General features: G+C 34.4%; 1 long non-coding RNA gene across 1 annotated transcript; it reads left to right on the forward strand.

Moving 5' to 3' along the window:
* The first annotated feature begins 14,247 nt into the window (after positions 1–14,247).
* LOC127082035 (uncharacterized) lies at positions 14,248–17,067 on the forward strand. Its single transcript, XR_007788144.1, has 2 exons — positions 14,248–16,079; positions 16,317–17,067. It is a non-coding gene; the product is annotated as an uncharacterized LOC127082035 (long non-coding RNA).
* Positions 17,068–27,643: the final 10,576 nt, after the last annotated feature.

Consider the following 27,643-nt stretch of genomic DNA (forward strand, 5'->3'; position numbering starts at 1 on the left):
TTTCCACTGGATGATACTGGCAATTGCACCATTAATCTTCTCGTCCAACAGCTGAAAGCTAACATCTTTGAAGTTGACCTTGTTGCTGCTATCGAAGAAGATGCCAAACTTGGGAATGACATTCGGAAGCTGCTAACTGAACTCAACAAACAACAGGTGTCTGATGCCTTGCTTAAGTTTCTCTTTGAATTTGATTCCTTCTTCGATCAAGTCTACAAGGACATTGATCTCAAGCACTCTACCACTTTTGAACTTCAAGGTGCGAAGGGTGCCATTGTAGTGGCTTGGGAAGCAAACGACATGGCTGCCAAGAAGGTTGATCAACTTAAAGCTCAGCTCCAAGAATACAATGACAGAGCCTTTTTGATTGACAAAAAGATTGCTCAGCATCGTGCCAAGATCCTTGAACTCTCTAAAAAGATTAGCAGCCCAGAGAAAGAGAAATTTGAATTGGCCTTAGGATGATTACTCCCTACAAAAGAAATGATTGATGCCGAAGCCACAGAAGGATTTGAATACACCGAAGTTGTGTTATACCTAGGGCTAGAGATCACTCCTCTAGAAGATCTTCATGATCGCCTCCGTGCTAGGCTCGATCTCTCCAAATCTAAGCTAGAAGAACTTAAAGCACAATTTCCCATTTGACATGTATTTCTGTTGATCTCTTTTTTCCCTTCACTATTTTGTAATGACTTTTCCATTTTGGCACTTTTAATACCATTGTGTCAACTTTATTAGCAAATTATTCTTGTTCAATTCAAATTTCTTGTAGCATAGGCCTATACCATTTAAGGTACTAACCATTTTCCCTTAGAGTTTGTTTGTTTAAGGCTAATTCTTCAATCTCGTAAGCGTTGTTTGAAAACACTTGAAGTATTCTAAATGGCCCCTCCTAATTTGGAGACCACTTGCCTAGGGTTCGATCTCTCTGATCCATAGGCATAATAACTTTCCAAACATAGTCTCAACTTGAAAATTCCTTGGACTTAACTTTTTTACTATAGGCTTTGGCAACTTGTTCTTTTTGTCTTATCAACGTATTCAACACTGCCATCCTCTCTTCGTCTAAATCAACCATCTCATCTAACATCATCCCCCAATACTGATCTGATGGAATTTCATGTTGACGTTGAACCCAGACTAGTTGTAAATAAATCTCTACAAGCAAAACAACTTCATGCCCATAAGTCAGTCAAAATGGCATTGTGGTTGTTGCCTCTTTGAGAGACGTACGAAAAGCTCATAGGACCCAGTCTAATGTTCTATGCCAATTCTTTGGCTTCTTTCCAACACGTTTCTTGATCAAGCTAATAGTGGTTTTGTTAGTGGCTTCGACCTGCCCATTTTTCTGAGCATAATATGTCATTTAAGTTAATAATTTAATCCCCATTTCTGATTAAAACTCTTGCATCTTTCGACCAGTAAACACTTACCCTTGGTCTGTCGTAATAGTCTCAAGAACTCCAAATCTGTAAATAATGTTCTTTTCAATGAACTTAGTTATAGCCTCTTGATCAGCCTTCACTAAATGGATTGCTTCTATCCACTTCGTAAAGTAATCAAAACCTACCAATATATACTTTTGGCTTTTAGAGGACGCAAGTCGAATTTCCCCAATCAGATCAAATCCCATCCTCTAAACGGACAAGGCTTAACTATTGCACGCAACTCGCTTGCAAGGACATATTGTATGCTTGAATGGACTTGGCATTCCTGGAAACCCTTAGCGAAGCCAATGCAATCTTTCAGCATCGTAGGCCAGTAAACGCCCTAGAGACACAATAAACATTTGATCACGTGCCCCACTAGGTGAGCACCACATTCCCCACTATGGGTGTTTGAAACAACCAAATATGCCTCCTCTTCACCAAGGCATTTGAGTAACAGTCCCCCAGGGGTCTTTTTAAATAACTCATTACCAATAATTACATAATTTAAAGATCTATATTCTATCTTTAGATTTTTGACCCAACTGGGTTCTTCAAATAGTCAACCACATGTTTCCTCCAATCAGTATTGGATAGATATTCCACTGTGTAAATCTCAAAGCTCTCTGAGTCCACGGACCCTAGCTTTGTTAACGCCAAATTTGGCGGAGAAAGCCTTGTTGCTTGTACTATTCCTCATACTTCAATCAAGTCCTCTAGTTTTTCCTTAGGCACCTTATATACTGAAGCAATTTGTGCCAACTCGTTTGTTTCGCTGTTCTCATGTCTAGGAATATGCTAAATATCCACGAAGTCGAAACACTTGATCAGTCGATTCACTATAACAAAATACATGATCAAGTTTTCCTTAACATATCTATATTCTTTTGTTGTTTGCTTCATGACTAACTCAGAATATCCCTTTATTTTAACTCGTTTTCCCCCCAAATCTAAAAGATCTCGAGCCCAACTATCAAAGCTTTGTACTCAGCTTCATTATTGGAGAAAGAGCCTTCAATTTTGACCTTGAACTTCGTTGGTACCTTTTTTGGAGAAACAATCAAAACCCCAACACCAGTTCCATTGTTATGGATAGAACCATCGAAGTATAACTTCCAAGGTTCCAGTTCTAAATAAATTAAAGGTGTCTTGACCATCGCATAGTCTATGATGAAATCCATGACTACTTGACCTTTCATGGCTTTTAAAGGCACATATGTAAGGAAATATTTTGTCAATGCAAGTGCCCATTTTCCAATTCGACTATGAGAAATTGGTTTGGACAACATATGTTTAATAATATAAAAACGGGAAGATACATAAACATCAACTGGCTTTATATAATGCTTTAGCTTCATACAAGAGAAGTATAAACACAAGTACATCTTTTCAATTAGACTATACCTAGTTCCTGCATCATTTAAGACTCGACTGAGGTAATATATGGCTCTTTCGTCGCCATTATCATCCTCTTAGGATAACATACTCCCTATAGTTAAATCTGAGGCAGAAATGTACAACCTCATACATTTATTCCTAACAGGAGGGGACAAGATATGAGGATTTTCAACGTATGCGTTAATCTCGTCAAACACCTTTTGATGCTCAGGACGCCACACAAACTCTCCCTTCTTCAGGTGGAGTAGTGGTGAGAATCTTCACACTTTTCCACTGAGGTTTGATATAAACCTTCATAGAAAATTGATCTTTCCTAAGAAAGACTGTAACTCCCTCTTTTTTGACGGAGGCTTCGTCTCCTTGATGGACTTTATTTTATTCTGATTTATTTCGACCCCTTTCTTGTGGACCACAAATCCAAGAAAATCCTCTGCCTGCACACAAAAAGCACATTTAAGGGGGTTCATTTTCAGACCATGTTTTCTCACTCTTTCAAACGATTGTCTAAGGTGGTCGAGATGACCATTTCCAGACACAGATTTAATAACTATATCGTCAATGTATATTTGCATGAAGGTTTCAATATAGTCATGAAAGATAGAGTTCATCACCCTTTGATAAGTTTCTCTTGCATTATTTAAGCCAAATGACATCACTACCCATTCGTAGGTGCCTAATGCTCCTAGGTATCGAAATTACGTCTTCGACACGTCCTCATATGCAATATAAATCTGGTTATATCCAAAATACTCATCTAACATACTAAGGTACTCGAAACCCATTTCCGAGTCAACTAGCATCTCTGGGACAGGCATTGGGTATTCTTCCTTTGGGGTTGCAGCATTAAAATTTCTAAAGTCTATGCAAACCCTTAACGTTCCATTTTTCTTAATAACTGGGATGATGTTGGCAAGCCATTCGACATACCTTAAATTTCTTATGAACCTACTTTGTAGGAGTCTTTCGATCTCCGATTTTATCTTAGACATTATTTCTGGAGCAAATCGCCTTGGCGTCTGCTTGACTGGCTTCTTGCCTGCCTTTATTGGTAGCTTTAACTATACCAATTCCCTGCTTAAAACCGGCATTTCATTATAATCCCAAGCAAAATAATCTTTAAATTCTTTAAGTAATTCTATTACTTCTAACCTCAGATTTGGATCTATGATATCGTTAATACAAGTCGGCCTTCTAGTCGATCCGTCACCCAAATCTATTTCCACTAATGGATCTTGAGGTTACATCTTCGTAGTAGACGCCACCTAATCCTTCTCAAAACCTAAAGGCTCATCGTCATATACACAATCAAGCCTATGGTCTTTTCGACTGTCTCCTTTTGAACCTGCTGACTGCGGCTCTTTGAAGGACTATGGTCTGACATTGATTCGATCACCCACCTAGAACACTTCTATTTCATTGGCCTTAACAACCATGTGTGGTATCTCGGCTTCCAAAGTCACTTGAAGTATGTTTTCGGCCATGTAGGTCGTGATTCGATCTAATGCATTAAACTCAGTCATCATCACCAAGTTTGTCTCCCTAGCCTGTTAGTCGGATTGCATCTGAGTCATAGAACTTCTCCCCCATAATTTCTCACCCCCAAGTAAACCCATGGGTTGGGTGAAGGTTCAAAGATTAAAATTCCTCCTCAAGAGGCATGTAGGACAACTCTGTTGGTGCACATGGAGCTATATTTGGCAGGTTTTTGTCGAATTTTCTCCTATCTACATGGTTAACTTCAACCATGTAGTAGCCTTAGTCTGATTCAATGTTTTCAACTATACCATCTTCGCTCCAAATTGCTATTATTTTGTGCAGGGACGAAGGGACTTCCCCTATTCCATGTATCCACTCTCTTCCTAACAACAAATTGTAAGTAGCCCTTGAAACCATTACCATGAAAACCATAGGTCAACTAATGGATCCTACTGTTACATCCACCTAATGACCCCTATGGTTTGGCCAGTCTTCCCTTCATAGTTAGAAAGGACCATATTGTGGGGCTTGAGGTCAATATCATACTTCCCTATTTTTTCTAGCAAGAAATATGGCATCGAGTTTACCGTTGCCCCACCGTCCACCAATATTTTATTCACGGTGGTATTTTTGACCTTAGCCCTTATAAAAAGAGGCTTTAAGTGGTTCTTCATCCCTTCATGGGGTCTCTCAAAGAATTCATTCTGCTCTTCGATACACTCATTATCCATCACAAAATAACATATTGGCTTGTGCTTTGCCAGCTTCTCTTCCTTATAATCTTCATTATTAGCAACCTCAGCCACGCGGTCGTACTCATAAGGGAGTACAAAAACCATATTGCATAAGACGTTGAGATCTCCTTCCGACCTAGAATCAAAGTTATCTATTATCAAATCGTCTTTATTTTCCTGCTCATTTTCCTTGCCCTTCCTTTTGTCAGGCTTGTCTTAGGAGAGAACAATTTTCTTCCTACTAGTTTTTTCGTCTGATCATTCACTAGCTTCTGGTGTTGCTTAGTGCTACTCGACTCAACAACATCTCTTTATGCTTTCTTCTTCCTCTGAAACCTTCCTCATTGCATCCTCATCATGGGATTCTATCCCTTATAATTAGCACTGGACCCGTAAGAGCGCCTTTCTGAAATTTGGAAACTTTTCTTGTAGGTCATAGAAGATCCTTAACCAATCTCGAAATTCCTCCATTTTAGATTCCTATCATGTTCTCTTCCAGCAGGTTTAGTCCATTTCCCCTAAGGGGCATTGGTTGTAGGCTTATAAGTATTGGGCCTAGCCTTCTAAGGTCCAAACGCATGTTCCTTTCTCTATGGCACTCCTCTCTTATTAAAGTAGTACTGAGGCCTGTCCTTCTTCTCATTTTCCTTCTCCTTGGCTCTCTGAGTGCTCTCGACCTTTTTAAGATCCTTCTTGTCGAACACATCACTACAACAAGGGAACAACATCACCTCGGAGTCGTCAGTCTGACACCTGCATAGGAATCCCACGAGACTTTCAACAACTTTGAGAAAGACAACTTCAATTTGATTCTCACTCTCTTCAAATTCATCCATGTCGAAATCTTCAGTGATTTCAACCATGTTAACAACTGTAGGCTCCATGTAACTAGCATATACAACCTACAGTGGGTCAAAATCAATCTTCATGGGAGCTTTCCCTTAGCAAATTTGAGTCTGCCTTTGTTCAATGCATTCTCCATAAGATCCCTGAAAAGGAAATATTGTTAGGTTTTATGTCCTAAGAAATTGTGATACTTAAGAAACCCTCATTTCTTTCTCTGTTCTAATGGTGGCACTTTTGCGCCCGGAGGCATAAGTACCTAACCATCTAAAAGAAACAGATCGAAAATCTCATCACATTTGGTCACGTCGAAGGTGTAAGTTTTCTTAGGGGATTTATAATTTTCTTTAGGCTCTGTAGGATTCTTCCCATTTGCAGGTGTAAGCAACCTACGCACATATGGGGGACCTGGCTTTAACTCAGTCACATCAACCTCAGACTCTTTGACATGATTATATTTGACCTCATACACTATGTCTTGGTCTTCCATGTCAACATAAGTTATTCTCTCTCTTTTACCTTTACTCACTCTGGCCTTCCCGACTTCAATCTTTCTACCTGCCTAACTTTGTCTTCCAACTGGGTCATATCTCTTAAATATTGAGTGTCTAATTTCTTCAAATGGAATAATCTAGCCCTCCAACAGCCATTTCGACAAACTCATGTTCAGGAACTTGGTTGAAGCACCTCGTTTTCAGTAAACATAGCCGATTTAGGTAATCATCAATCGACTCAACAAACTTTCGCTTGACGTTTGACAATTCCTTCAAATTAATCTTAGATTGTCCCATGTAGAACTACTCATGGAATAACCTCTCTAGACGTGCCCAATCATGGATTGAATGAGAAGGTAAAGTGGTAAAACATGTGAAAGCATTCTTTATTAGAGAACTAGGGAAGTATCTCATCCTCAGGTTCTCATTGTTAGCAATGTCACCTGCCTCCGTCAGGTAATGAGCAATGTGTTCGACAGTATAGTCGTCTGTGTCACCGACGAATTTTGTAAATTTAGGGACTTTCCATCCCCCTGGTAATTCAGTTTGTAACACATACTCTGATATGGGAGATGTGTAGTTTGGCCTTTGTAGGCCCGTATTAACTCCATTTTAAGCCATTATCCTTTCAACAATGGTTGTTAAGTTATTTTCTCCCAACATATTTCCCTATCGAACTTGATGGACCACTTGGTCAACATTCTGGTTTTGATTAACAACTATCATATGTGGATTACCCTCCCCAATAGGTATATCTTATTCGGCCAATTGGGGGTTCCTCTCTTGTCCTTGGTTCATAGTATTCTCTTCTAATATTACCCCCTGGTTTCGAACCTACTTAACAATTTAAGGTAGGGTGACTGGTTGAATCTGCACTGTGGGAGCACAAAAAAAATCAACAACTATGGTCATTTGAGTTGTGAATTATTGGTAACTTTGATTCGTATTCTGAATCAATGGGTTAAATATTGTACCCATCTATTGGGTTAGTATGTTCCCCATTTCATGGTTACTCTCATCCATTTGTTGTCGCATTGCCATAACATAATTTGTTGTTAAAGCAGGCATTACTTGGGAACCAAATCCCAACCCTATATTGGGTGGCATATTTTGACAATGGTTGCCTATGGATGAGCCAGATGCCATAATAGGGGTATATATATTTGCATCATTATCCACAAATGTTGAAAGGTTATTTTGTAAACTTTTCATCACTTTTGTTGGCATTCCAAAAGGTTGTTCACACCCTGGTACGAGCATTGTAAAGCTTATGGAAAAAGGCCTATAGTCTGATGCCAAGATTTGCCTTGGAGTCACTAGGTTACTATGAGGTATTAGGGACGAAACCATCCATTCAGGTAGAGTTATCGGTACCATCATTGTTGATGGTGTTACTGTAGCACTATTAGTCGAAGGAATGGGTTCAGTTATAGTTGCACAAACTGTTCCCGTCCCATCGCTATTAGAAGGTTGGTCTCCATTGTTATTCTTAGGATTCACCATTCTTCTAAGATATCTTCTAACAGGTCTCCTTACTTGTCTCTTTGTTATTTCTCCTCACCTTAATCTCATACACACTCGTACATAGGATGAGAAGTTGATGAAAACACAAATGAAAATTCTGATTTTAAAAACACAAATAATTAAAAAAAACAAAAAACAGTCCCGTTGGGTGTGCCAATTTGTTTAATGGGAAATTTGGTAAATAAATACAAGTTTCTATTAATAGTTAAGGGATCAAACTCGAAAATCTCCCAGACATATTTGTGTGTTTTTATGACTGGTGAAAAACCAAAATTGCTGGAAAATGATTATTGTGATTGCTTGTAATAAGAAAAATTTTAGGGAATAAAAGGACTATAAGAAGAATGCAAGTAAAGTAAAGACTTTGAAATCAAAAAGGAAAGTGCGGGAAAAGAAAAGGCTGAAATTGAAGTGCAAGTGATGTAAATTGATAGGAAAAGTAAAGGAATTTGAAAGGAAAGTTAATGCATAAAAAAGACTTTTAATGTAAAGTTGCTTGAAATGTATTACATCTTTCCTCACTCGTTTCTCAACACGCGGGTACTTTGAGTTTGCAGAAATGTGTATAATTGTGGACCCCTTACAAAATGAACTTAAGTATCCTTATATACTACTCTATGGTAAATGTCTAAGAATGGTAAACTACTTCTGTGGTGACACGTCCCAAGTTCATGCAGTAGTTTTCCTCGACATGCCCCCACGTGTTTATGAATAACCGTCGATGCCAACTCAGTTTCCGTGTTGTGATATCATTTGAATTTCCTAACTTCTTTGTTGGGAACCAAAACTGACTACCGTCATTGAAGTATGTGATATCGACTATGTTAAGCTAACATATTTTGTTGCATTGTCCATTGTAATGATGAACTCCACATGTGGTGACTGAGTTGACATTGCTTTCATTGTAGTGATGAACTCTAACCTTAGCCAACATAGCACAATTTCACTAAGTCCCTAAGTTCTTCACAACGTCTTTCGACCTTGCCACCTTCGACCAATATCACTCTATGTGAATTTCTACCTTAAGTCATATTAGTCATGTGGACCCATTCTATCTTTGACCTTCCACGTGTCATATTCATAACTTTTCTCATTAGTAGTTGCCACTTATGGTATGGTCAAAAAATAAAGTATAACACATGGATGAATTCTTTCGTGTCTCTCAATGTAAAACAACAAAGCGAATATGGGATACATTGGTAGAAACCCATGAAGAAACTGCTGAAGTGAAGAGATCTAGATTGAATACTTTGAGTCAATAGTATGAGTTGTTTATAATGAAGCCTGGAGAGTCAATCCTCGCATTTGAAAAGATATTTATACACTTGACCAATCACTTGATTGCTTTCGGTAAGACTTTTACTAACGATGATCTTAATCTTAAATTTCTTAGGTCTTTAACCAGGGAATGGAAACCAAAGGTGACAGTAATATCGGAAAAGAAAAGTCTTTCTACTATGACATTCCACATCTTTATTCGGAAAACTTCAAGAGCATGAACTTGAACTTAGAAGACTTCAAAAGCATGAGAATTAAGAGAAGAAACCCAAAGGCATTGCTTTGAAAGTTGACATAAAAGAAGAACAAGAAGAAGATGCTCTAGAAAAAGATGAAAACTCCATGCTCCTTGTAAAAAGACTTGGTAAGTTATTTGGAAATAATGATAAATCCTTGAATTATGCAAAAACAATTTTTTTTAGGAAAAAAGATGCTTCCACTTCAACACCAAATGTCACTTGCTATGAATGTGGAAAGCAAGAAAACATAAAGACGGATTGTCCAAAACTCACCAAGAAGGACGACTTCAAAAGTAGAAAAGAGACAACATCCAAAATAGCCTACATTGCATGGAAATACAATGAAATAAGTTCATCATCTGATTCGGAAAGTGAAAAATATGCAAATCTTGCTTTGATGGTATCACACCATTTCAATGGTGAAGATGAAAAGGTTAGTAATGATTTTTCCCTTTACGATAATGATGCACGAGGTGTTATAGATGAACTACTCAATGAATAAAATATTGACACCATGGAAAAAGATTTTGACGTTGAAAAACAAAAACATAATTTTACATGCAAAGAGTGTGAGCCACTTTCTTTCCAAATTTTCCAATTGAAAAGAGTTCTTGAAAGATATTAAAAAGAACAAATTGGATTGGATGGCATCCTTAGTCAACAAAGATATTCAAATGATAAAAGTGGAATGGTTATTCTAAATTTAATAAACTAAGTTCTAGTAAAAATTATCTTTGTTCAGGCTAGTGATCAATCCACTAAAGAGAAACTGAACAAAGCAAACAATGTTCATCATTATCCTAAAAGGAAAATATTTGTTAAGAAGAAATCTTATGTTCCTAGATATATAAGTAATTTTTTTCCTACTTATTTCTATTATGGTATAGTTGATCACACACCTAATGCTTGCTATGTATGGAACTTTAGTGTGGTAAGTAGGCATTATGCGTGGGTCAAGAAAGTAACTAATTATGAATGACCCAAGATAATTTGGGTACCTAACAAAACCTAATTTGTGTTTGTAGGTCTGCTTGAAAACCTATACAAATCTATGGTATCTCAATAGTTGTTTTTCTAAGCATGTGACGGGAGATATCAACAAATTTTCATCTCTAGTCCTAAAAGACAAGGGTATGTCACTTATGGATATAACAACAAAGGAAAAATTATTGGCATAGGAAAATTTGGAGCACCACCTTTCACATCCATTGAAGATGTTCTTTATGTTGAAGGACTAAAGCACAATCTTCTAAGTATAAGCCAACTTTGTGACAAAAGCTTCAAGATCAAGTTCACCAAGGATGAATGCTTGATTGAAGATGAAGCCACTAACGAGGTAAAACTCAAAGGTAAAAGATTTAATAATATATTCATGATTTCTTTAGATGATTTATCTTTTAAATTAAAATGTCTCATGGTAAACAACAATGACTCATGACTTTGGCATAAAATAGTTGCCCATATTTATATGGAACATTTAAACAAACTATTCAAGCATAATCTTATCATTGGGTTACCTAAGATAAAGTTTGTCAAAGATAAATTATGTGATGCCTGTCAAAAGGGAAAACAAACCAAATCAACTTTCAAACTTAAGAATGTGGTGTCTACTTCAAGGCCACTATACTTGTTGCATATGGACTTGTCTGGTCCATCAAGAACTAGAAGCTTCAGAGTTAATGTATATGCTTTAGTTATTGTTGATGACCTTTCTAGATTTTCTTGGACATTCTTTTTAGTGCAGAAAAGTGATATATTCAAGGCCTTCAAGAGATATGCAAAGAAAGTTCAAATTAAAAATCACTAAAAATTGCCTCCATAAGAAGCGATCATGGTGGAGAGTTCCAAAATGCACAATTTGAAGAGTTTTATTAAGAACATGGATCTTCCATAATTTTTCAGCACCAATGACTCCACAACAAAATGGAGTAGTGGAAAGAAAGAATCAGTCTCTAGTAGAAATTGCAAGAACAATGCTTATTGATTCAAATCTACCAAAATATTTTTGGGCGGATGCGGTAAGCACGACATGCTCTGTAAGTAATCGGGTTATTATAAGGTCAATATTGAAAAAGACTCCTTATGAACTCTTCATGGGAATAAAGCTAAACATTGCTCACTTTTACATCTTTGGATGCAAGTGCTTTGTCCTAAACAATGAAAAAGACAATCTCGGTAAGTTTGACGAGAAGTCCGACGAAGGTATTTTTCTTGATTACTCTCTTAAAAGTAAAGCTTATAGAATTTATAATAAAATAACTTTAACTATAGAAGAATCTATGCATGTTTCTTTTTATAAATCTAACCCCTCTAAGGAGGATATAGTTATTTGTGATTATAATGATGATTTTTTAGAAGTTCCTATGAAATATGTTTCCAAAGTCAACAATGATGATCAATTAGAACATAAAGAGAAACCAATCCAACAAGAGACAAATCATGGTGATATTCCTAAAGAATGGAGAACCCATTGTGATAACTCAATTGACAAAGTTATTGGAGATGATTCAAGGAGTTGCAACAATACTAAATCCCAAGGATTCTTGCTTGAATATGGCATTTGTTTCTCAAATAGAACCTTCGAAATTTGATGAAGCCTTAGAAGATGATCAATGGATACTTTCCATGCAAGAAGAATTAAATCAATTTGAAAGAAATCAAGTTTGGGAAATTGTTCCTAGGTCAAATGGTAAACACATCATATATACCAAATGGGTGTTTAAGAACAAACTTGACGAGAATGGTATAATTGTTCGAAACAAAGCAAGGTTTGTGGCCCAAGGTTACAATCAAGAAGGAATCGACTTGGAAGAAACATTCGCTCTGGTTGCAGTGTTAGAAGTTATTCGTTTATTACTTGTTTATGCTTCTTCATTAAATTTTTCAGTTATTCCAAATGGACGTCAAGAGCGCTTTCTTGAATGGATACATCAATGAGGAATTCTATGCTAAACAACCTCCCGGTTTTGAAGACTTCAATAACCATTCACATGTCTTCAAGTTGAAAAAGGATCTTTATGGCTTAAAGCAAGTACTAATAGAATGGTATGATAGACTTAGCAAATTTCTATGTGAAGGAGGATTTGAAAAAAGGTAAAGTTGATAATACTTTGTTTATTAAGAAAATTGAAAATCACACTTTATTGGTTCAAGTCTATGTTGACGGCATCATATTCGGTTCAACAAACAAAGAAATATGTGAAAAAATTTCATTGATGATGCAATGAGAGTTCGAGATGTCTATGAGATGAACTATTTTCTTGGACTTCAAATTAAGCAACTAAAGAATGACATCTTCATCAACCAATCCAAGTATTGCAAAAATTTGTTGAAAATATTTGATATGGACAATTGCAAAGAAATGGCTACTCCAATGGGATCCAGAACGTATGTAGATTAAGATGATTCGGGTGTTTCAATTGATATCACTAAATATCGAGGTATGATTGGTTCATTATTGTATTTGATGGCAAGTCGTCCTGACATCATGTTTAGTGTTTGTTTGTGTGTTTATTTTCAAGCTAATTCAAAGGAATCTCATATCTCTTTCATTAAAAGGATTATGAAGTATCTCAAAGGAACAACCAATGTTGGTCTATGGTATCTAAAAGGAAAAAATTTCAATTTAATTGGTTATTCTGTCGCGTATCATGCAGGTAGTAAAACTGATATAAAAAGCATGAGTGGTACTTGCTACATCCTACAAAATGCATTAGTATCGTGGGCTTGCAAGAAACAAGCATGTGTCGGTCTTAGCACTGCATAAGAATAACACATAGAAGTGGGTAGTTGTTGTGTACAAATTATTTGACTTAAGCAACAACTTCGTGACTACAAACTCGATCTAGGATGCGTTCCACTATGATGCAAAAAACACAAGTGCAATCAACATAAAAAAGAGTTCGATTATGCACTCAAGAACCAAACACATTGACATTCGACATCACTTTATTTGTGACCATGTTCTTCAAAGAAATGTTGAAGTTACGTTCTTTGATACACATAATCAATTGGAAGATATATTCATTAACCCTTTGGCAAGAAATGCTTTTTACAAAATCAGGAGAGAGTTGTGAATCCTGGATGAAAGGGACATATGATAAACCTACAAAGCTTACTAAAAGGTACATAACATGTTATCTTCTTTATAATTTTCTCATGAATTTCACAATTTCATTTGTGCAATTGTTAAATTATTATCTATACTTACCTTCTCTTTATGGGGTTTTAAATCATTTATATGTTTGTATATAATGCTATATGAGATTATGTAATTTTATGTATGTACTATATGTTTTAATATGATTATGTGGAATCATTATTTCAAAAAATTAAAAAAAAATCAGAATCTTCCAGCATGCAATCGATTGTCACAAAGAATTAATCGGTTTCATGCGCAGAAAGTGCAATTTTCATTTGGCAGAATGCATATCACCTTTATGACAATCAATTGTTGCTTTTGTTGTCTCAGAGTGTATTTCATTTTTCTTTTTTAACTTGTGACAATCGATTATTGCATGGTGCAACCAATTGCCACTGCATCTTTTTCTCATTCCATAATGCTCGTGTATTTGGTTATGATGGAAACCTTTTATTTTTTCAATACTTTTGTTTTATTATCAATTATTGTTATTATTTAAATCATGTTGGATCAAAATCATTAATAGTGGGTCTATTAGGCTCTCTTACAAGTTTTTCATCTTTTCCCTTATAGCACGGGACTACTAAATCCAATATCTCTTCATTCTACGTTATTATAATTTATTCATTATATATGGTCCAACTTGCATAAAGTTCTTTTCATATGGTCTAACTTGTATTTAATTTTGTTTTATTATAGTTTATTACAATTTATTTCATTCTTGGTTGGTCCAATCACATTGATCCATTTGCACTCTATAACCAAACCTCTTGATAAAACCCACCGTTCATTCAAGAAATTTGCAGCATCCTCACTGCTTTGTTGACAGTCGTGCCCCTTCCCTCTTCCTCTCAAAAATACCCACTTCATCTTCAACCTCCAAAAATCCACTTCCATCTCTCCATCATATCTTCATCAAGAAAAGGAAAGTAAAAAGGCTCATCCTCCAAGCAAGGTGATGAAGCAAGAAGACTTGTTCCATCCAATAAGCTAAGAGAAAGGTTTGTAGATTTCTTCAAATCCAAGATGATTCTTGCTCTCAAGTTTAGCAACCTTGATAATTTTTTCTCTGAATGCTTTAGTTTTCCAAATCTGCTTAGAGATCATGGTATAAATGAGTTGATAGGAAGCTATATGACCTATTACCCGAATTTAGTAAGAGTTTTCTACTGTAATATGGAGTTGAAAAATGATACTATAACTTCAAATGTTAAAGGGGTACCAATTTCTTTTACCGTGAAAGAGTTAGGAGAGGCTTTAGATATCTCTTATGAAGGTGCTAAAATTAAGATCAATCATAATGCAAATTTACCTGGATATGACAAAAATAAATTTTATTATGGAATTGCTAGGATTTATGAACAAGAATTCTTTCAGAAAAGTAAGAAAATTGTTGGTGGTAATCCAGAAAGAAACTCACGGGCGACTGTAATTTTTACCATTGATTACAAATTGATTCACTATTTTATTGCTTATGTTGTAGTGTCAAAGTTCTCAAATTTCTCAATTGTTAATGACTGTGAGATGCATATTCTCTATGCAATAAATAACATCAGTTTTTTTAGAAAAAATAACCTGAATATGTAAAATGAAAGGAAGGTTGATATGGTCCCTCCGGAGAATGAAGTCACTCCAAGGAAAGTGTGCAACACCAAGACGAGTGTCAAACTTGATCCGGCGGCACGAATAATTACCTATATCAATCCCCCTCAAAAAAACCAACCAATAAGAAGTTTTCAATCATCAAGTGCTTAACTATATGCACTACATGAACTCTCACATTAGTAACCAAATTTCTCAACTCTCCATACAAATGAACATACCTCCATATGGATTTACTCCTTATCACTACCCTTTTGTCCAAAATGAAGACCAAGACAACAACAATGATGATGAGATGAACCAAGATTAGGAATCTTTATTCTATGCTTTCTTTTGTGTTAGAATGTTAAAGTATTATGTTCTCTTATGTTATCTTTCATGTCTTTAAGAACATGTTGTTTTTAGTTTTATTGTGTTAAGTACTATCTTTCCTTGTATGTTGCTAAGAAAAAATGTTTTGGTGTTATGTTGTTTGAGTATTATGTTATGTCCTACCTTTGCTTTGATTAAGTTCCTTGTCTCTTATACTATTACCTTTACTTTCATGATTATGTTTCATATTAATTTCCTCATTCTTTTTGATAATGCTAAATGTGGATAGAAATATATACCATTATATGCTTGTATGCTTGTTATTTACTCACTAACTTTTATTAAAAGTCAAGAAAGAGTTATCAAGTTTAGGGGGAGATTCTCAAGTATATGGATATAAGAGTAAGGGGGAGTCTTGGTGAACCTAAGCAAATGAACATGAAGATATCAATGTCAAATTTCATGGTTGTCATCATCAAAAAGAGGGAGAATGTGAAGATAAGCTTCCAACATGTTTTAATGAAGACAAACTCAATAATTTCATTATCAAAGAAGGATAAAAAGATCTTGAAGACTTGACCTTATTTACAAGATTGTGTTCATCATATAAGGTATATGAAATTCTTAACATATCCAATCTCAGTTCTCAAAGTCTTTTAATCATACATTTGAACCATGATAAATCATTTTCAAACATAATCTATTAACTTGGAAAATTCAATAGGTATTGCATACGTTTGCTTCAATTAACTTAGAAAAATTTCAGTTTTTTAAGCATTACAATCGATTGCACAAAAGCAAAAATTGATTGATTTCATCTCTACTAAATTTAAAAATGTGTTTTCCAGACATGGCAAGTGATTGTTATCCTGATGCAATCGATTGTCAAAGGCTTATTTTGAAGATTTTTAAACGTTACAGGTATGACAATCGAATGTCATTAACTGGAACTTTTCTGAAAACTGCATTATTTCTCAACACATTTTCATCAAACCTTTTCATGACATCCTTTCCTTATCAATGCATTATCATTTTTAAAAATTCTTGCAACCATTGCCATGATTTATGAATGGTTGTTTCACCACTATAAATATAATTCAAAATTTCATTTTACATTCACCTCTTTCAAAATAATTATCAAATCTCTCTGCAAAAAAATTCATAATGAAATTTTCATAATTAGATACTTTGTGAAACACATTTTCATATCATATTCATCAAAGTATCATCGAGTACTTAGAGAGTAATTGTTAATGAATCTTCATACTTGAAAGGGAATAAGACTTTATTCTTTTGAATAAAAATCTTAACCATTCTACAAACTTCACTTATTTCTATCTATTATATTTGTTACAAACTCCCAAGTATCAAGAATTGTTTGGTACTACGAGGGATCTATAAGAAGGTGGATTGTATCTTCTTGTAGAGACATTTACTTATTGTCCAGGATTGTTGGACATAAGTGTGTTGTAAATCACAAGAGGGTTGTTCTTGGTGATTATGTTAGAGTCTTGTATAGGAAGACTAATATTGTCTTGTACATAAGATCTAACAATATTAAAATAGCTTACTACATAAGGAGACTGAAGTACTCTTAAATTGTGAGGGGAACTAGGATATATCACCGATGTTCTTTACATTTTCTGCACCTACCACTTTCTAAACATCAATGAACTAGAAAATTAAAGCAACACTTATTCTAAACAAAAAATCTGTCAAAGAACCTAATTCACCCCCCTCTTAGGTGCACTCTACACTTACACACTCCTTGTTCGAGGTGAGCCCGTGATTAATGTTCTTATTTTTTAGGTCCTTTTCTTCCATACTCTGATTATTCCTTTTGTATCTTTTAGGATTATGGGTTTTTGGATTCTTCTCTTTAGATTCCTTAGCTTGATTACATAGTTGTAGCCATTGAACACTCTAAAGATACTGACACCATTAGAATTGAAGAAAGCTTCAAAGTAGTTTAGAGGCACAAGAGTTGCGTCTGACTGAAAGAAACTCTGAACAAGAGTTAGAACAGGCTCTGAAAGCTCAGACTCTGAAACCTTCTTTGGGCAAGAAGAACCATAAGCAAGCATGGTTAGACAACATAAAGAAGTATGATGGTGGTGTTAAAAAGTTAAAACTCTCCAATTCTGATAAGAAACATTAGAATTTTCAAAGGGGAAGTGATAAGTTTGACAAGAGAAACATTCAGTGATACAGTTGCAACAAGTTTGGCCATTTTGTTGTTGATTACTGGTCAAACAAGGTTAGCAAGGGTGAAAAAGCCAACATAGCCAGAGCAGATTCTAATGATGAACTTGTGCTATTGTTGGAATCTAATAATGTAGGTGGATCATTGGTAGACTGGTGGTATATGGACAATGGATGCTCAAATCACATAAACGAAAACAAGCAACGACTAGTTGATTTTGACTCTGGTAAAAGGACCAAGATCAAATGTGTTTATCATGAGTACATGAATGCTAAAGGAATGGGAAATATCAAATTTAAGTTGAACAATGGAAAAATTGTACTAATCAAGGATGTATGGTATATTCCTAACATGAATAGCAATCTGATGAGTGTAGGTCAGCTGATTGAAAAAGTTTTTTAGTAACCATGAAGGACAATCTCTTGAAGTTATATGACTGTAATCAAAAGTTGATTATGCAGTCTGAGCTGGGAAGAAATAAAACATTCAAGGTTAATGTTGCAACATCATACACTCCCTGCCTTATTGCAAGAAATAATGAAGGGGAAAGTGAGTTATGGCACAAGAGATTGGGGCATATGAACTACAAAAGCTTATGGAATATGAGTTCAAAGAATCTGGTACATTGAATTCCTAAGATTTTGGCACTAGAGAAATCATGTGATATATGCATAAGAGGAAAACAACAAAGATTGTCATTCTCATCAGAAATGCTTCCAAGAGCAACTCATGCTTTGGGTGTGGTGCACTCTGATGTATGTGATCCATTTGAGGTACTTTCACTTGGAGGGAACAAGTACACTGTGTCATTTGTGGATGAATTCATAAGAATGACATGGGTAACACTCATTAAGTTCAAACTTGAGGTGTTTGCTGAGTTCCAGAAGTTCAAAGTGAAGGCTGAAAATCATAGTGAACAAAGGTTGAAGATCCTCAAAATTGATGGTGGAGGTGAGTTCAACTCAACAGAGTTTAAGAAGTTATATGAGGGATATGGTATTGAGCATGACGTGACTGCTTCATACACTCCACATCATAATGGTCTTTCTGGAATGAGAAATAGAACTCTTCTTGACATGACAAGAAGCATGTCGAAGAAGAAGAATCTGCCTAAGCAATTAGGGGTGAAGCAATTACTACTTCAGTATATGTGCTCAACAAATATCCATTAATGAAGTTAAAGGAAGTAGTTCCTATTGATAAGTGGACTGAAAAAAAGCAAAGTGTCATCCATTTCAAGGTGTTTGATTCAGTATGTTATAAACATATACCAGATGCTACTATAGGGAAATTGGATGATAGAAGCAAGGTCATGTTACATATAGGTTACCACATTACATGAGCTTATAAGTTCTATTGTCCAGTCACCAACAAAGTTGAAGTCAACAAAGATTTCATAGTGAAGGAATCTGAAACATGGGATTGGAGAAAGTCTCAATCCAACTCTAGTGCAGTGTCAACACTAGAGTATGATTCTGTCTCTGAAGGATATTCTGCCTCTGAGGAGATTCTGCCTTTGAAGGTGATTCTGACTCTAAAAGAGAGTCTGAAGTTGAAGATGACTCTGACTCTGAAGATGGCTCTGACTCTGAAGGTGAGTTTGAAGGTGACTCTGACTCTGATGGTGGATCTGATTCTGAAGGTGATCCAGCCTCTGAAGGTGGTCCAACCTCTGAAGGTGGTCTAACATCTGAAGGTGGAACTTCTGAAGGTTTCTAGAGACCACAAAGAGTTAGACAGATACCAAAGAGACTTGCAAATGTTGAGTTGCTGCAAGCTACTGAGATTGATTTTGAAGGAGAGGTCATACAAAGTGTCGTGATGGTAGACTCTAAACCTGTCAACATCAATGAGGCTCTCAAGATGAAGGTGTGGGTGAGCACAATGAAGGAAGAGCTTCATGCCATTGAAAGAAACAAGACATGGAATTGGCTGTTTTACCTCAAAATAAAAAATCCATCAATGTGAGATGAGTTTTCAAGATAAAGCTGAAGCCAGATTGTTCAGTTTCCAAGCATAAGGAAAGGTTAGTAGCTAGAGGATTTCTACAAAAGTTAGGTTTAGACTATTTTGACATATTTTCACCCATAGCTAGATGATGAAACCATAAGGTTGGTTATTACTATAGTTGCAAATAGGAATTGGCCTCTGATACATTTAAACGTAAAGTCATCTTTTCTGAATGGTCCATTACAAGAAAAAGTTTATGTATTACAACCTCCTAGATTTGTGAAAGAGAATAAAAAAGGGACGGTGTACAAGTTGCATAAGGCCTTGTATGGGATGAAACAAGCTCCAACGGCTTGAAATATGAAGATTGATTTATTTTTTCAAGCATCTTAGATTCAAGAAATGTGAAATGGAATATGGTGTGTATGTACAACATACTTCTGATGGCAATGTGATTCTGGCGTGTCTTTATGTAGATGACATACTTTTGAGAGGAAATTGTATTTCTGAGATAAACAAGTTCAAGAAAGTGTTGATGAATGCATTTGATATGACTGGCCTTGGAAATATGATATATTTTCAAGGGATTGAGATTTTGCATTATGAGAAGGGAATCATTATGCATCAACTGAAGTATGAACTTGAGTTGCTGAAGATATTTATGCTGATGAATTGTAAGTCTGCAGTCACACCTGCTGAGACAAATCATAATCTGGACTCTGATGATAATGGTGAGGATGTAGATGCTACAACCTTCAAACAGTTGGTTGGTTGTTTGTGATATCTGCGTAACACCAGACTGACGTATGTTATGCAATTGGAATGGTGAGTAGGTTTATGAGCAAACCAATGTGGTCACAATACCAAGCTGAAACTAGGATCTGAGGTATGTAAAAGGAACTCTGAGGCATGAATTTTTTTCATCTGGAGTGTCAGATACCTTGAGTTGATATGATACTCAGACTCTGACTACTATGGTGACAAAGTGGACATAAGAAACACTACATGATACATGTTCATGTATATGAGAGCCCCCATTTCTTGGTGTTCCAATTTTAAAGTTGTGAAGCTGAATACATAGTTGATGCTTTGTCAGCTTGTCAAGCTGTTTGACTGATGAATTTGTTGCAGGAACTGAAGTTCAAAGTGAGCAAACCAGTCAGATTGATGACTGACAATGAATCTTCCATAAGTCTTGCTAAGAATCTAATGTTTCATGGAAGAAGCAAGCACATTGATACCAAGTACTATTTTTTGTGCAATCAGGTCCAGAATGGAGTACTTGAGGTTGTTCATGTCACCATTCGAAAGCAACTTGCAGATGTGCTGACCAATGCAATAAAATCTGAACACTTCATCAATTTGAGGTATGAAATTGATGTTGTTGATTTTTAGACTTGAGTATGAATTAAGGGATAATGTTGTAATGTAATTCAGATTCAAGTGGTTCATTTGCATTTAGTTTACATTTGAGTTTGCATTTGATTTGAGTTTCATTTGGGTGAATGTATAAAACCCAAATGTTAGCTGAATTTGTAATAAAATCTTGCATTTGAGAACTTTTTTGAAAGTTAGTTACATTTAATAATCTCTTTCTCTTCTCTGCAATGTTTCTTCATCTTCATCTTCTTGTGCATTGTTAATGGATGTTCATTGTTGAATTTCAACAAAATTAATTTAATTTGTTAAAGATTTTTTGTTTTAGAGAAGACAATAATTATACTTATAAGCTAATCAATCAAAAGTTCAATGTCAATGATCTCTGTTTTGATGACATTTCATATAGGGGTGGCAAACGGGCATGCCCGCCCCATTTAGGCCCACCCCGCAAAAGCCCGCAAAAAAACGGGGCGGGGCGGGGCGGTCATAGTTGAGGATATGGGCATAAAACTTAGACCCGCCTCGCAAAAAAGTGAGGGCGGGGCGGGGAAAACCCGCGGGCACTGCATTCTTTAAGCTTAAAAATGCAAAAATTTATGTAAATACACGTGCCCGCAAAAGCCCGCGAAAAAAACGGGGCGGGGCGGACACATTTGAGAGTGAGGGCCTAAATCCTTGGCCCACCCCGCACAAAAGTGCGGGCAAAACGGACATGCCCCGCGGACCGAGTCCGTTTTGCCACCCCTAATTTCATACCACATTTTACCATCTATGACTTTGAAAGAAATAGTTATTTCATTTTCAATGACTACTTCTTTTTTACCATCTTAAATTTGTTTTTATGATAATAAGATTTAGTTGTTTCATTTGTATTACATTACACTTTATTTCCTTTATTTTTGGTTTTAATCATCGGGCTTTTCTAGAAAAGATTTTTAACGAGTAAGTTGCTACTACTCGTTTCTTTCTACCCCTGACCATTGACACCATCTCTCAAGTTTGATATTATATATATATATATATATATATATATATATATATATATATATATATATATATATATATATATATATATATATATATATATATATATATATATATATATATATATATATATATATATATATATATATATATATATATATATATATATATATATATATATATATATATATATATATATATATATATATATCTTTTAGGGAGCTTGAGATGATGGGTATTGCTCATGGAGTTTCACTTAGTTGAGATGTTGATGAACATGTGGTTGTTTTCAAAAACAAAAATGAATATTTTATGTGATAAACAACTTTTTTCTTCTTCTTTTTTTACACACGACAAACAACTTATGAACAATCATTACTAATTTAAGGAAAATAGGGTTTTCAAGATGATTTGAGAAATGATTTGTAAACTAAAACAATAATAAGATAAGGTTGAATTGTAACAATGATAAAATGCAACTACTATTACCACACGCATATAATAATTAATTAAAACTTATAATATTTTCTGTTATAATATATTTAGCTTAGAGAAAATATAGTTGTGATATTACCTATTTACATATTATCCTTCAATTTTATTAGATGCCATAAGCACTAATATTTCATTTAAAATTTAAATATTTCTGTAATTTAAATATTTTTGTAAATATAAATACTACCATTATTATATTTTTCAAATTTAATATTTTAATTTTGAGATAATAGAAGTTTGCCGATTAGAAACCCCAACTAAAAGAGGAAAACTTAGTCCTAAAAGTGTGAAACTAAGGGCTAATTAATTGAAACATAAATAAATTCAGTTTTAGGAATAATTAAAATAAAATCATATACTAATTAAAATAAGAGATTAATTATTATACACTGTCATTACACTGTCAATACACAGGGCCGATCCTGTGCAAGTGCAACACAGAGCTCCAAATATTAGAGGGTCCAATTTTTTGAAAATTTCAATTTTTTTTATAAATATTAATAAAAATAAATAAAATGTTATTAAAAAACTCAATAATTAAAAAAAATGTTACGATAAAAACTCAATTCATACATAAATCAAAATTGATCAAAACTCAAGATAATTATAATTAAATTTATTTTTAATTAATACATAATTGTATTTTTGATATATTTTTTTAATTATTATAATTGTATTTTGAATTTTTTTTGCCCATTTTTATAATTAGAACGGGGTCTCCGATATAATTTGGCTGACTCTGTCAATACAACACAATTATCCGTTTGTTCTACTTTATATGTGATTATAATAAAAGTCAAATTTCTCTAACAAATCAATGATTGTAATAAAATATCTTTATATTATCAGTGCATTTCAATTAAATTCTTAAAATAATACTATTATATTTATGTTTTGTACTAATTTTACTATATTTTACTTATTTTTATTTTATTTTATCAACTTTCAAAATAATTAAAATTCTTAAGATTGGTTTCACAATAAATTCGTTAGAGCCTTACAATGTTGTCACCTCAGTAATTTTGTGTGAAATTAAATTAAAGAATATAGATCAGATATTAAAATGTATAAGCTGCATTTTCATTACTAATGATAGATTGAAGCAATTATGCTTCAAAAAATAAGTGAAGAAGGGGATGTTAACAACAATATTACATGATTAGACTAATAATGGAAAGAGAATCAACATTGAGCCCTGCCAACATAACATGCCATGATATTACATGTGCTGATCATTATACGTGTTGATTAAGCCAGGGTTGACGTTAACACACAACTTACCCTTAATTCATGTTGTTGCGCAAAATTGCTCATTAATAGGCTTTTTAAATGTTCTTCCATATTCTCTCTTGTCTCAAATACAAATATAAAAAATATAATTTATAAAAAAATTAATTTATAAAATACAAAATCATATAGAAGTACTTGTGAAGTAATAATACTTATTTTGTATATTGTTTTGAATTTTTTTAAATAATGTCCTAAATGCATTTAGATTATTTCTAATCACTTCATTAAAAATATAGTTACACCATATAATAATTATTTTATATTTGACCGAAATAACCTCATATTACTTAATATGATAATTCATATTAAATATATTTTATATAAAATATACATACAACTCAACTCAATTCAATTTAACAAGACATGTTTTTTTATGTAGAAACTCAAAATTTGCACCATGTCCTTTAGCTTTGATTGGGGACAACTGTTCTGATGATCAAAATAGTCTCACATTTATTGAGAATCGAGGCTAAGGGCAGTTTATCAACAACCCTCATACACCTCAATCAAATGAGACATATTTTCTAAAGGACAAAGTCGAGAGGATGCTCACCCCCAAAGCAGACAATGACGTGGAATTGAGGTCGACAAAACATTCTTAGTTGTTAGCACATTCTTCTTATTAATCACATCATTAACCAACCCCATGTTATCTGCAAAACAACAGTAGAGACAAGTAAAAGGATGATTCCCCTTCTCACCAAATAGTTTTTTCTTTTTCTGCATGTCAGTCGTCTCCACCACCAACTGTGTGTCAACATACCACATCTTTTGTTGTGTCGCTGACATATTAGAGGGACCGACCCCGTCTTCAAACCACCAAATCTCTTAGAGAGAAAAAAAATTAGTCTTCAACTCATCTTTTACCGAAGTCAACTCTTTTGAAGGGAAGACATGCTTTCCCAGAACCCTCAAGAAGTGATTTCATTTCATATGCTTCAGGAATTAGTCTCTATATCTTATGGGCTCTGCCAAGGGTCATGAAGGATTATTATCTAGCATAACACATAAGATCGAGTGGGCTTCATGGCTCTGGGAAAAAAACTAAAGGAAGTGTCGATCTTTGAAGTTTTTCAAGCTATCAACATAAAAATAAAACATTGTCTTCGACTGGAGCAAAATTAATCCATGTCCCCGCTTCACTATAACAGAAGTATGTGTTACACTGAACATGTTGATGAACAACTTCAAGGTCAACATTTTACCCTGATATTCAGATCAGTGCTGAAACACTTTCACGTAATCTCAACTCACCGGGTGCAGTTGAGAGGGAACACCTTTTAATTTATTCAAGACATCCACTTTGGAATCGGTGAGGGGAGTCTGAACCCCAGTCTAGAAAACATACATTCTTGGAAAGACACTGAGCATCTACTAAAGGGACTGCATAACCTCTGTCATACCCCAAAATTTTTCCTACACCTTTATTTTTCATCTGGCTTATGGGTTTGTTCACTTCCAAGCATGCTTATCTTGATCATTAATTTAGGGATCATTCACATTCATTGCATATGCGTTATATGTGACATTTTAGGTCAAAGGTTCCTTTGTTTCATCTGCATCAGCATGACATTCATTTAGGGATGGCAATTTGACCCATCCCCAATGGACACCCGCAAGTTTACCCACAACGGGTAGGGTAAAAACCCGCAAAAATGGGTACGGGCATGGGCTCGGGTAATTACCCATAAAAATAAGCGGGTACGGGTCCGGGTATGGGCACCTTGGTACCCAACCCGCCCCATACCCGCACACTATATATTTATGTATTTTTATTTTGATTTACATATTTTAGTTTATATTATTATATAAAAATGTATGTCCATCAATTATAAAACGTATATCAATGTTAAACCATTAAATATTTAATTAAGTGTTCGTTTATTTCAATAATAAATTGTTTGAAATTTTTTTAAATGTTTTTAAAAACTTAAAATTATATGATGTTTTATAATTGATCTATTTAATTTTAATAGGAATGCGGGTCACAGGTACGGACATGGGTACCTACATACCCATAGGACACGGGTACGGGTGCTAACGTTGGCACCCAAGCGGGTATGGGCTCGGGCACGGGGATTTTTCCAAATCGCGGGTATGGGGATGAGTACTATAGTACCCTTCCCAAATCCTGCCCATTGCCATCCCTACATTCATTCTGTTTTATCATACGATACATCATTTATTTCATTACGTTATTTAGAGGTTCAAAGGTTGACTTTGTTAATTTTTATGGTCATCTCATTTGCATTTATTTGATTTAAATTTATGATTTTTCTCAACTTACGGTTTAAATTGATTTATATCTTATTACTTAATTTTTATTCTAAATGATTTAATGGAATTTGGAGTAAAAATAAGAATAAAATGCAAATTAAAATAAAATAAAATAAAATTGCATTAGTATTATTTCAAGAATTCAAAACTTCATTTTTTAATCCATGACCAATTTATTTTTAGTCCAATTATTTATTTTTTAAGCTAATTTGTTTTGATTTTTAATTCATATTTCAATTGAAATACATAAAATCACATTTTAAAACCAATTTCCTTCACAAAATTGAATTTCACATACATTTACATTTACATTTGTATCTCAATTGAAATTTAATTGACATTTGCATTTACATTACATTTCAAGTAAATCAAATGAAATTCACTTTCATTTCAAACAAACAAAAAAAATTCATTTCATTTCTAACTATCCTAACTACCCATAACTACCTTAATTCCTCCAAACTAACACAATTTAATCCTAGTCACTCTTAAACTCATCACAAAGATCATTATCCAATGACTAAGCTTCATCTTCCATAACTAACTTTTCCTCCATTTTTTTCTATTTAAACTTCATCATTCTCACCATGAAAGGGGTTAATCACTATTTACAAGAAATCATTGTAATCACTATTTACAAAAAATCACTATAATCACTATTCACAAAAAAACCACAAAAGTTCAAATTCACCAAATTTCACTATAACCATCTTCACCTCCCAATTTCATGATCTTCACCACTTCACACTTCACCCTTCACTCTAAAATTTCTTCAACCTCCATAATCACTAAGTCACAAATTCTTCACCATAATGAAACTTCAAGAACAATTCAATAAGAATCTACCACAACCATAATCTTCATCAACCTCCATCATCGCCATTTCATCTTGAAACTTCAACAATCCACCATTTCATCTTCATCCTTCAACAATTCACCAAACATCAATCTTCAAGCATCTCAATTAATTATTTTCTATGCTCATCATCACCTTCAAAAATTCAAAACCACAACAACAACATTCAAAATTCAGCATCATCAAATCACAGAGCAAGAAGCAAAAGGGGAAGAAAAAGATAGGTGTAAGCATTTCATCGAACACGTGTGAGCAAGTTACGAAGCAGTGATAACGACAATGCTATAACCAATTTACAAATGTTGAAAAGTATCTCTTCGGCAAATATTTTTGTATCGTATCCACAGAGATTGGGTAATATTACCGCCGTTCTATAATTCAAATGTTATAAGTTAAGAAAGTAACAGGGTTGTTTTGTTTGGAGAAATATTTTGTGAGTGAAAGTTAACAAAGACTATTAAGTGGTTTTAGACAATTATAAAAGTTTGGCAAGATTGGAGTTCACTATTTCAAATTCTATGATTCCCTATGATAAATAATTAGATTCAAGATTATTGATGATGTTCAAATATCCTCTCAAAGTCATTTATGTCTAAATGATATCGTGATAGTTACTATATTGATCCTTAGACGATCTCTCCACCTAACTATCAATATAGCAACCTTTAATGTTCAATATCAAAGAATAGTAATGAATAAATCTATCTCTACAACTTATTCACTACTTGAAAATCTGTTTT

Source organism: Lathyrus oleraceus, chromosome 5, assembly GCF_024323335.1.
Source record: "Lathyrus oleraceus cultivar Zhongwan6 chromosome 5, CAAS_Psat_ZW6_1.0, whole genome shotgun sequence".
NCBI classification, from domain to species: domain Eukaryota; kingdom Viridiplantae; phylum Streptophyta; class Magnoliopsida; order Fabales; family Fabaceae; genus Lathyrus; species Lathyrus oleraceus.